Raw genomic sequence first — 11,986 nt, 5'->3', positions numbered from 1 at the left:
AATACGACCCGCACTTGTACGTGTGCAGTAAGAGTAAAAATTGGAAAAAGTGGATGAGATCCAAGCGACCTTAGGTGGTACAAAATCTAAGTGACTATGCAGAAGATTTCTCAAAACAGAGAGATTTATTACAAAGAACGTTTAGGACAATTGTACATATAAAAAAAGGATTTAAACATAAAAATATACCATATAAGAATGTTTTAAAAACTGTTTTCAAATTGTTTAAAAAAACATTCTAAAAGGCATGTAAAAGACAAGGTACAGTAGTGCTAAAAATAATTTTTGCTAAATATGAGTAATAAAAGAGGCTAAAATTATACAGAAAAATTCATATATATAAAAATTCGGTATAGCAAAAAAAAAAAGGCAGCTTATCTGAGGATATCAATAGTAGCAGGAATCAACCAACGCGTTTCGTCTGGTCTGACTTCATCAAGGGGTAGTGAGCATACTGGGACATATCATCTATATATACCCCTCTGGGTAGGAGGTGTTTGGTTACATCACTTCCTGTAGTTAATTGGTAATGTGATATAAAATTGCAAAAAACATATAATACATGAAACTGGTGGAAAGGGAGGTTTTATATGGAGCCAAGCGCTATATTTGCGCTTGTAAACTGTGCAGGGATGTTTTGTAAATCATTAAAATCGTTCAGAGATGTTCAGTTCCGGTTTATGACGCAATTCGCGTCATTTCCGCCCACTTCCGGTGTCCGGAAAGTTCTTCTGAGCATGTGCCGGCTGGTAGACATGAAGGTGCGGCGGCCATTTTACTGTAGCCTATGAGGTTAGACAGTCCCATAGAGTGGAAGCGGCTGGCGGCGGCCATGTTTTCGTAGATATAGTTCATTCAAATGAATAGGTAATAGATATTTCTTTTGTCTCCAAAATCGGAAAGCCACATATAAATAAAGATAAAAACGGAATTAGTGCTTATAAACATTTGGAATGCATCTGTAATACATGGTCTGAGTACAAATTCCTCATATTGCTGTGGACTTAGGTGCTAAGGTTAAAATACAGTTATATCAAGATTTTTATTTGATATGCATTTAAAGCATATCATGTCCCTATGGGGACGATAACATGTCAAATAATGTGTCACAAATTGGTAACAGGAAAAGTTCTGATTTAGGTACATATGTTGAGTATGGGATGAATGCACTAACGAAATTGCTATGGCAAGCAACATTATCATTTAAATGATTGGAGAGACCGTCATAGAAGTATTTTTATTATTAGTATGGATATAGAGAGCGCGCCGTTGATCCAGTTATTATTACAGCACCCGGTCTTCTTGGGAAGTTTCCTTACCCAGTACTGGCCGGGCCGACACTGCTTGGCTTCCAAGATCGGACGAATTTGGGCATATCCAGTGTGGTATGACTGTAATTTGGGATCTGGGCATTCACAATAAAGAATTTAACTGAGGTTCTAATGCCTCTCTGCATCTATCCGGGGGAGAAAGGTATGGTGGATGGTGACTAGAGGGAGAGGAATGGAATATCAGGCTTACGTTCATAAAAAAGGAGCTATTTCGTAGCCTTCATTCAGTCCGTCTGGATGGAGTGATTTCATTTCATGTATCCAGAACATCTCTCTTCTTGATAATAGATTGGAGAGGTCCCCTCTTTCTCCGAGTGTCACTAGTTCCATGCCCTTGAATGTAAGTTCTTCCGGGTTGGAGCCGTGGTGTTGTAAAAAATGTCTGGATACAGCATGCGTTTGGACTCTGTTCTTAATATTCCTTACGTGCTCCTGTATACGGATTTTTAGTGGTCTCTTTGTTTTGCCGATGTACTTCATCTTACAGGGACACTCCAGGAGGTAGATGACCGAGGATGTATTGCAGTTAATAAAGTGCTTAATCTTATACTCCTTAGTTTCACCAGTGTTCTTAAATGACTTTCTGTTTGGATTTACGTATTTGCAGATGTTGCAATGACCACATTTGAAGCAGCCCACACATTTGTGTAGTACACCTGTGGGAGCTTCATGTTTTCTCAACATACTTGGCGCAAGGAGGTCTTTTAGATTCTGTGATTTCCTGAATACCACCTGTGGTTCCGTTGGTAAGTAGTCTTTAAGAATGGGATCCATTAGCAATATATTCCAATGTGATTTGAGTGTTCGTTTAATCAGGTTGTCATGTCTACTGTAACCGGTAATGAATCTGACGGTATCTTGGGTGTTTTCTTTTGACTTATATTTCAGAAGATCTTTTCTCTCAAAGGTTCTCACTTTGGTGTTGGCTGCTGTTAAAATATGATCAGGGTACTTTTTTTCTTTAAATCTCTCTGTGTAAATTGACAATTGGGCATCGCGATCTTCCTCTTTCTTGCAGTTCCTTGCAATCCTGGTGAACTGTGAGAGGGGAATATTATTCTTCCATTGTTGAAGATGATTACTCTGATAGTGAACATAGCTGTTTGTGTCCACGTTTTTAATAAAAATTTTTGTGACAATCTCATTGCCTTGATGACTCAGTATCAGATCCAGGAACTCTATTTGTTCCGTACTGTTGTTGGAGGTAAACTTCAGGTTCATGGTATTGTCGGAAATATAAATAAAAAATTCTTTAAAAGAGAATTCATCGCCATCCCATATGATTCAAATATCATCTATATACCTCTTATAAAATATGATATTTGGATTAAAAGGATGGTTAGTAAAAATGTACTCGTTTTCCCAATATCCCATAAAAAGATTAGCGAAACTTGGCGCAAAAATAGTGCCCATTGCTGTCCCACAGGTCTGGAGGTAAAATTGATCCAAAAATTTAAAATAATTGTGCTTCAAGATATAATTCATAATTTCGCAAATGAAGGTCTGGTGATTGTCCGTGATGAGATGGTCCTTATCCATGAAGAACTTACACGCCTGAATTCCCTTCTCATGTTCGATGCACGTATAGAGAGACTGTACATCTATCGTGACCCATCTATAAGTGTCTTTCCATCCTTGCGATTCCATGGAGTTGAGAACTGAAGTGGTGTCCTTATGATACGCTGGTAAATCCATAACGTATTTTCTAAGGAAAATATCCACATATTCTGATAGATGCGAGGTTAGGGAATCAATTCCTGCCACAATGGGCCTCCCCGGTGGTTTTTTTTTTTTTGCTATACCGAATTTTTATATATATGAATTTTTCTGTATAATTTTAGCCTCTTTTATTACTCATTTTTAGCAAAAAAATATTTTTAGCACTACTGTACCTTGTCTTTTACATGCCTTTTAGAATGTTTTTTAAACAATTTAAAAACAGTTTTTAAAACATTCTTATATGGTATATTTTTATGTTTAAATCCTTTTTTTATATGTACAATTGTCCTAAACGTTCTTTGTAATAAATCTCTCTGTTTTGAGGAATCTTCTGCATAGTCACTTAGATTTTGTACCACCTAAGGTCGCTTGGATCTCATCCACTTTTTCCAATATATATATATATATATATATATATATATATATATATATATAATTTTACTCTACTTAGTAATTTCATTCACCTCAATGCTTTAATATACAACTGGATAAACAATGGGGTTTTAGTTCATGAATTGTACAATGCATTTAAGCTTGCAGCCCAATTCACAGCAAATTTTACTCTATCACACACACACACACACACACACATATATATATATATATATTTCTGCTGCGGGGTACACTGGGCTCCACAGGGAATGACATTGGGGTGTAGAGTAGGATCTTGATCCGAGGCACCAACAGGCTCAAAGATTTGACCTTCTTTCCAGAATGCATAGCGCCACCTACTCTATGACCCCGCCTCCGTGCACAGGAGCTCAATTTTGTAGTTGGTGCCATGCTTGCAGGCATACAACAGGTGGGCTGCTCCAGCAGCCCTGAGAAGCTTTCAAAAGAAAAATGAAGACTTCAAGGGCTGCAGCAGAGACACTGTGTGTGTGTTAGATGTCAGTCACACATCTGCTGCAGCTCCATCACCTCCCCCAGCGGCGCTGTATACTCCCGCGCCCTGGTTGCCGTGTACTTACAGCAGAGGCTCCGGTTTTCTTCCTGTTAGTCACACACACAACCGCTGTTCTCCTGGATTGCGTGGCCGCACTCAGGGAGGAGGTAAGTGGGTCCCCCCGGCGGGACCCGCTGTAAATAGCGAGCCCGCTCGGCCGGGGACACTGTGGTAGTACAGGGACCCCAATATACCATCAGGGCATGGGCACAGGTCGGTTTTCTCTCAAACTTTTTATATAAGCCCACAGTACCCGGTGGTGAAGTCCAGTAGGGGGATAAGGCTTTGACCTATAGCCCCTCCCCCAGCCCCAGGGCACCATTTAGAGTAAATGTTCCCGCCCTGGAGCTGCATATCTCTCCCTTACTCCCTGTCAGCGTTTGGGCGCCATTAGGTCAAGCTGAGCTTATCTTGGGACTGTTTGGGCAAATTTGTAAAGCCGCCTGCATGTCAGCGCTGTGCATTTTACAGGACACTTAAGTATTCTACATGTCTGCTGACAGTGTTAATTAAGAAAGAGTGCATTTAGTCAGTGTTATATAGTACAAGTACCCTATGATATACATCCAGTCTTTATTGTGCATTGTTATATCTATTGAGTGTATAGCTATACATAGTACTACTCTGTATTGCGAGTCCAGTGCAGTTTTATTGCATGTCATAATTTCTGCATTGTACAATGTGACTATGTGTGTGTGCATATAGCTGCTGTGTGACCTCCATTTTGTGTATCTCACTCAAATTGCTATCCCTGTATTCTATAACCTGAGGGGGCTAAGTGCGTCAGGTTTGTCATTTAATATAGGTGGTTCACAGGATACACTCAGTGTGTATTTTTCTCTGATTTTTAGTCACGAGATACCTCTTGAATTTCCTGTTTGTGCTGATACACTACACAGGGGGTTCTTGTCAGGTATTGTGCTGCTGATATACACAGGGGGTTCTTGTCAGGTATTCTGCTGCTGATATTGTACTGTATTGCCTTGATTTGAGCTTTCAGATATGTCAGCTGCAAAGGGCAATGGTGCTGATCCCACATTGCGTGGTGCTGACGCTGCAGACACATTTGAGGAAAACAGCAGCTGAGGGTTCAGGTTCTGGGGGATCCTTACCCCCAAGTGGGACTGTAGCAATGGGGTTTCAAAATGACCCACCTTGGGCTACCTTCTCCACGCTATTGAATACGCTGGTAACTAGACTATGGGACCTACTGTGCCGGTACAACCGCTAATGGTCTCCGCGGTTAACCCGCCATGGGCAGATCAACTGTCTGCTCAGTTACAGCAATTGAACCAATCACTGACTACTCAGAAGTCTAACCCTCACCCGCCTAAGACCAAGGGGTCCTCTAAGCGGGCCATTAATTCCTCACAATCCACCAACGTCCCAGACTCCTCGTCTGATGAGGATGGCGTTTATACTGACCCCACAGATTCTGATCCCGACGCTTCTGATGGGGAATCTGTTTCACAGGTGGATGTTCCTGACTTGTTCTTCAAATTACTGATAACTCGGAGCCTGATGCTGCCCCTAAGAAACCGGACAGGTTTAAACGTCAGAAAGTGGTTAACAAGTTTTACCTCATTCTGACATACGTCAGAAGTCCTGGGAAAATCTAGGAAAGAAATTCACGCCTCACAAGAGGATGCTGGCTCGCTACCCCCTCGCAGCGGAGCTAAGTAAAAATTGGGAAACACCCCCACCAGTGGATTTGCAGGTGGCGTGGCTGGTGGTATCCTCAGCTCTGCCGGTAACTACGTCACGTCTCTGAAAGAACCGACGGATAAGCGCATGGAGGGTTGTTTAAAGGCAATTTACACCCTAACTGGTGCTGCGCATAGGCCCACCATTGCAGCGACATGGGCTGCAGAGGCTGTTGAAGCGTGGGCTCAGGAGCTGGAGGCAGAGTTGCCTTCCAAAGCTTCTGATCATGCTAGACAATGTCTGTCTTATATTGTCACAGCTTCTCATTACATTAAGGAGGCGGCATCTGATGCCGGTATTCTGGCGGCCAAGGCTTCTACTACGTCCATTTTGGCTCGCCAGATTCTCTGGTTACGGTCCTGGTCTGTGGATCTGGACTCTAAGAAAACCCTGGAGGCACTCCCTTTTAAGGGAGACCTTCTTTTCGGAGAAGACCTCTACAAGATGTAAGCTCTCATGAGTAGGGCCCTCTTCCCTCATGTGCTTATCCTTTTCTTACTTTAATAATCCTCAACTGCCCAAATCGCGCAGTTTTTTGGCCACCTGGAACTTATCTCTGTCATTTACTGGTGTAGTTATGCTTAGTTACCCTGTACTTGTCCTAAATTGTCTTCAACTGTAAGTCACTGTTTTCCTGTTTTGATTATGTGCATATGTACTCTGTAATTGGGCGCTGCGGAACCCCTGTGGCACCATATAAATAAAGGATAATAATAAATAATAAATAGTGGCTGACTTAGCTTCTGCTAAAACAGCATGTTTACCTAGTACTGCTCCTTCGGTGCCGAAGGCGAAGAGTACTCCATTTCGCTCCTTTCGTCCTTTAGGGACAGCAAAAGGTCAGGCGTACCCGAAACAGGCCCGCACTTCCAAACTCAATAAGCCCAAACGGGCCTGGGCTACCTATCAGCCTGCTTATAAAACTGACAAGCCTGCCGCATGACAGGGCATGCCTCCCTCTGGGGGATCCCAGGGTGGGAGGCCGACTTCTAAGGTATACCCAGGAATGGTTGAGGACCACTTCCGATGCCTGGGTACGGGAAGCCGTCACTCGGTTACGCCGTATCCTTCAAGAATTGTCCCCCTCATCGATTTTGCCTGACAGACATCCCTTCGGATGAGGTGAAGGCAAAAACTCTTCATTCGGTGGTACAGTCCCTCCTGAACACAGGAGTGGTAGTACAGGGGCCTCTGGCTCAGAGAGGCAAGGGGTACTATTCACCGCTGTGCCTAGTCCCGAAACCGAATGGGTCATCCCGGTCCATTCTCAACCTCAAGTCCTTGAACAAATTCGTGAGTGTCTCCAAGTTTCGTATGGAAACTCTTCACTGTATTGTTATGGCCTTGGAACCTGGGGATTATATAGTCTCCCTGGACATACAGGATGCTTACCTGCATATTCCCATTGCAGTGTCGCATCAGCAGTACCTGAGGATTGCGGTTGGCAACCTCCATTACCAATTTCAGGTGTTTGGTTTGTCCACGGTTCCGCGAGTCTTCACCAAGGTCATGGCGGTAATGACGGCTGTACTCCGCCGTCAAGGGGTCAGGATCCTACCATACCTGTACGACTTGTTGATCCTGGCAAATTCCCCAGAAAATCTCCTATGCCATCTGGATCTGACTATCCAGTTTATGCAAGCCCACGGGTGGCTCATCAACTGGAAGAAATCGTCCCTGGTCCCTGCTCAGAGCATGGTGCACCTGGGGTCGTTGTTGGACAGTCACAACCAGCGGTTGTTCTTGTCTCAGGAGAAAGTCCTGAAGCTTCAGGACAGGATTCGATGCTCCCTATCTCGTCCGCAAGTGTCGATACATTCGTCAATGCAAGTGCTAGGTCTCATGGTGTCGGCTTTCAACATGGTGGAGTACGCTCAATTCAATTCCTGCCCTCTGCAGAAGCTGATTCTTGCCAAGTGGGATGGCCTGCCTCACCGGATCAGGTTTAAAATGATTTTCTTGTCTCCAGAGGTCCGTCTGTCACTGAGCTGGTGGCTTCAGGACCAACTATTGAGCAGGGGTCGTCCCTTCTGGATCTCCAACTGGGTCCTTCTGATGACGGATGCCAGTCTGAGAGGTTGGGGCGTGGTGTTGGAGCAACACTCTCTTCAGGGTCGGTGGACCAAGGAGGAGTCTCTCCTCCCGATAAACATTCTGGAATTGTGGGCGGTGTTCAACTCATTGAACTTTGCCTAGCATTTAATATAGAACAGACCTGTTCAAGTACAGTCGGACAACGCCACCATGGTGGCGTACATAAATCATCAAGGCAGCACTCGAAGCCGCATGGCATTGAAGGAAGTATCACAGTTCTTCAGTGGGTGGAACGCAATCTGCCAGCCATATCGGCAGTGTTCATTCCCGGGGGTCCTAAACTGGGAAGCGGACTTTCTCAGTCGTCAGGACGTACACGCCGGAGAGTGGAGCCTCCATCCAGTAGTGTTTCAACTCCTCGTGGACAAGTGGGGCCTTCCAGATGTGGACCTGATGGCGTCTCGACACAATCGCAAGGTTCCGGTCTTCGGAGCAAGGACAAGGGATCCTCAAGTAGCGTTCATGGATGCACTGGCAATTTCATGGAACTTTCGGCTGCCATACGTGTTCCCTCCGGTGTCTCTCCTGCCCAGAGTAATAAGGAAGTTCAAGCAAGAAGGAGGAATCCTACTTCTGATCGCTCCAGTGTGGCCCAGACGGCATTGGTTCTCAGACCTTCAGGGTCTCTCGATAGAACGTCCCCTTCTACTTCCGCAGCGCCCAGATCTTCTCATTCAGGGCCCCTGTGTATATCAGGATTTAGCCCGATTGGCTTTGACGGCATGGCTCTTGAAGCGTCCGTCTTAAGGGCCAAAGGATTTTCTGAGGGAGTCATTCAAACCATGTTGAAGGACCAGAAACCGACTTCTGCTCGGATTTTTCATAGGGTCTGGAATTCTTACTTTGCTTGGTGCGCATCTAACAATCATGACGCTTACAAGTTTAGTACGGCCAAACTTTTGGCCTTTCTACAACAGGGCCTGGACTTGGGCCTTCATCTGGCCTCCATCAATGTTCATATTTCTGCCTTGTTGGTTTGGTTCCAGAGAAAAATTGCAACTTTACCTGATGTTCATACACTTACTCAGGGTGTGTTGCGGATTCAACCTCCTTACGTCCCGCCTGTGGCTCCTTGGGATTTGTTGGTGGTTCTGGAGGCGTTGCAAGGGTCTCCGTTTTGAGCCTCTTGAATCAGCAGACCTTAAGTGGCTTTCTCTTAAGGTGTTTCTGCTGGCTATTGCCTCTGCCACACGGGTGTCGGATTTGGGTGCTTTGTCCAGTAAGTCACCATATCTGATTTTTCACCGTGACCGGGCGGTTCTTAGAACACGTCCCGGGTACCTACCTAAGGTGGTGTCTTCTTTCCACCTTAATCAGGAAATTGTGGTTCCGGCCTTTGCCTCTCCTGAATTGTCTTCCAAAGAGCGGTCTTTGGATGTGGTACGGGCTCTCCGTATTTATGTGAAGAGAACTGCCTCCATCAGCAAGTCGGATTCTCTCTTTGTTCTGTTTGGTTTTCACAAACGTGGCTGGCCTGTTCACAAGCAGACCCTGGCCAGATGGATTAGAATGGTGATTGCACATGCTTATGTACAGGCTGGCCTTCCAGCTCCTGCTACCATTAAGGCCCATTCTACTCGGTCTGTTGGACCTTTTTGGGCAGCCTGCCGTGGTGCGACCCTTGAACAATTGTGCAAGGCGGCTACGTGGTCCTCAGTGAACACGTTCATAAGGTTCTATGCCTTCAATACTTCCGCCTCCCAGGATGCTTCCTTTGGACGCTGGGTTCTTGTGCCCGCTACAGTGCATCCCCTCCCATAAGGAACTGCTTGAGGACATCCCCAATGTCATTCCCTGTGGAGCCCAGTGTACCCCGCAACAGAAAACGAGATTTATGGTAAGAACTTACCGTTGTTAAATCTCTTTCTGTGAGGTACACTGGGCCCACAGGGCGCCCACCCTGACGCACTTAGCTTCTTTGGGTTGGTATGGCATTAGCCGCTGACACTTTCTCCTGTCGTGAGAATGTGGTGTATGTGGCTACTAACAGTTGTCCTCTTTTGCCTGCTACTGCATTGGACTGGTTAAAAAAACTGAGCTCTTGTGCACGGAGGCGGGGTTATAGAGGAGGTGGCGCTATGCATTCTGGGAAGAAGGTCAGAGCTTTGAGCCTGTAGGTGCCTCTGATCAAGATCCTACTCTACACCCAATGTCATTCCCTGTGGAGCCTGGTGTACCTCGCAGAGAGATTTAACAACGGTAAGTTCTTACCATAACTCTCGTTTTATATATATATTGTCCATTTCCTTCCAATTTTAAGAAGTGTGTACTCTCCACTATTTGAAATCGTGTAAAAGAAGTATCACACTCACACCTTGACTGTAAAAGAGATCAGAGAAAAAGATGAGAGCTAAGAGCTGTTTTAGGTAACTAAAGAGCCAATCTATGAAGTTAAACTCCTAGCTTAAGGAAGCAAAATATTGTTAATAAGAAAATGGCTTGAAGCACTAAATTCCTGGTAGGGTGTTGTGTGAAAGTTAAGTATTTTTATACTATTGTACAGAAATTACTAGTCCTTAACCAATGTCCTAATTACACATCATCCAACAACCGTGACACTACCGTTTTAGTAGCAACATATTAGATCCTGCTTTCGCATGTCAAAATTTGGTGTTTTTTTTTACATAGCCTTACACAGATGTTCACAATAAGGATTTTCTTCAGGATTTATAAGCTACTCAATGTTGAGATAATGCGGATGTGTGTAAGGTGCTCTGCTCTTAAAGATCATTGATCCCGTTGGTAATTGTATGGCAACAGTCTAAGGAAAATGGTAGACAAACCATGGGTAGGCATGTGACGTTTGAACTGTAATCCTGTCAGTGAACGTAAGAAATGAAGAGGAAACTTTGAAGACAAATCACAGAGTTTAGTAACAGGTAAGTTTGTAAAGGCAAAGAAGATTTTACAAAGTTTGACATCTGGATTGGGCACTACAGGGAATGATTCCCTAATCGGTCTTTTTCCCCTTAAAGAAATTCCATGTGTGTTATATCTCTACTGGGACTATCCCAGCCATCAATCCAGTGTCTTGTCCATTCTAAGTTCATAGGGAACCCGGTATCGTTGAGATAATTCCTCTACCTGTGATGGACATGTATCTAAAACAGTGAAATGCAACATTAGTCTTCGTGGGTATCTAACATATTTTGTGCTTCCTGGGTGGGAGCACTCAATATGTTTACCATCTCTAACAAAACTCCCGTTAAGTTACTTAGAGGTCACTTCTGCTAGAGAGAGAAGCAGAAGTTTAGAGGCCTCCTCCTAACCCCTGTAAGTTCTGTCAAAAGGATAAAGTTGCATTTGTTCTGTTCTTCCCATTAACCGAATCTGTGTTTTTCTATACTGTATCGTGATTCCTTACTATATGTCCCTTGATCCCGTCTATGTGTTTAATAACGTGGCTTGTTTTCTCTGTCTAGGGGTCTATATTGACTATGTGTTCTACTATACCTACAATCTCTGGCAAAATGCCCTTCCTTCCTTCCTACAAATGTAGCATGTTCTCTGTCTTTTCCAAACAGCAGGGGTCTGGGGTTTAGGCTGATGAGACTTTGGTGTAAGAGCCTGTATACTTTCAATCCTCAGCCTCTCCTCCTGTTGTTTTCTACGCCTAACAATATTCTTGTGGTGTACAATTGCGCACTCTCTAAGGCAAGCTACTGTGACCCCTCTCCAATTAGGCAAAGATGTTTGTACTCTGTCCCTTACTCTCTTATCGAGTCCGTCCATTAGCACAGAGACAGCCACCTCCCTGTAATTCGTATCGTTCCCTGTATCCGATACCCCCATGTATCTATCCATTATTTGCAGGGCCCGATGGAAATATTCAGATGTCATTTCATTTTCCCTCTGCTTTATGGAGAAAATTCTTCTCCACTTAACAGTTGTGGGGAAATACAACTCTAGTTGCCTGTTAATTTGCTCTAAGTTCTCCTGATTGTGTTTGTCAGTCATAAGACTATCCGACTCTAATCTACAATCAGTGATACATTTTTGGGTGTCAATATTAGGGGATAGGCACGCTTTCAAAAGTATCCGCCAGTGTTTGTTTGTCGGTTCATACGCATTACCCAGATCTCTGATAAATTTCTGACATCTAGCTAAATCCTTCCGAGGGTCGGGGAATTCTGAAATGATTGATCACAGCTCATCTCTGGGCCACGGGCAATACATTGCATTATTCCTGGTG

At 44.2% G+C, this 11,986-nt stretch overlaps 1 pseudogene; it reads right to left on the bottom strand.

Moving 5' to 3' along the window:
* Window positions 1–1,281: 1,281 nt before the first annotated feature.
* On the bottom strand, window positions 1,282–1,399 carry LOC134937792 (5S ribosomal RNA; annotated as a pseudogene).
* Between the last annotated feature and the right edge of the window lie 10,587 nt (window positions 1,400–11,986).

The sequence above is a fragment of the Pseudophryne corroboree genome, chromosome 6, assembly GCF_028390025.1.
Source record: "Pseudophryne corroboree isolate aPseCor3 chromosome 6, aPseCor3.hap2, whole genome shotgun sequence".
NCBI lineage: Eukaryota > Metazoa > Chordata > Amphibia > Anura > Myobatrachidae > Pseudophryne > Pseudophryne corroboree.
The sequence above is the reverse complement of the archived record's forward strand: the minus strand, read 5'-3'. Positions and strand labels throughout refer to the sequence as shown.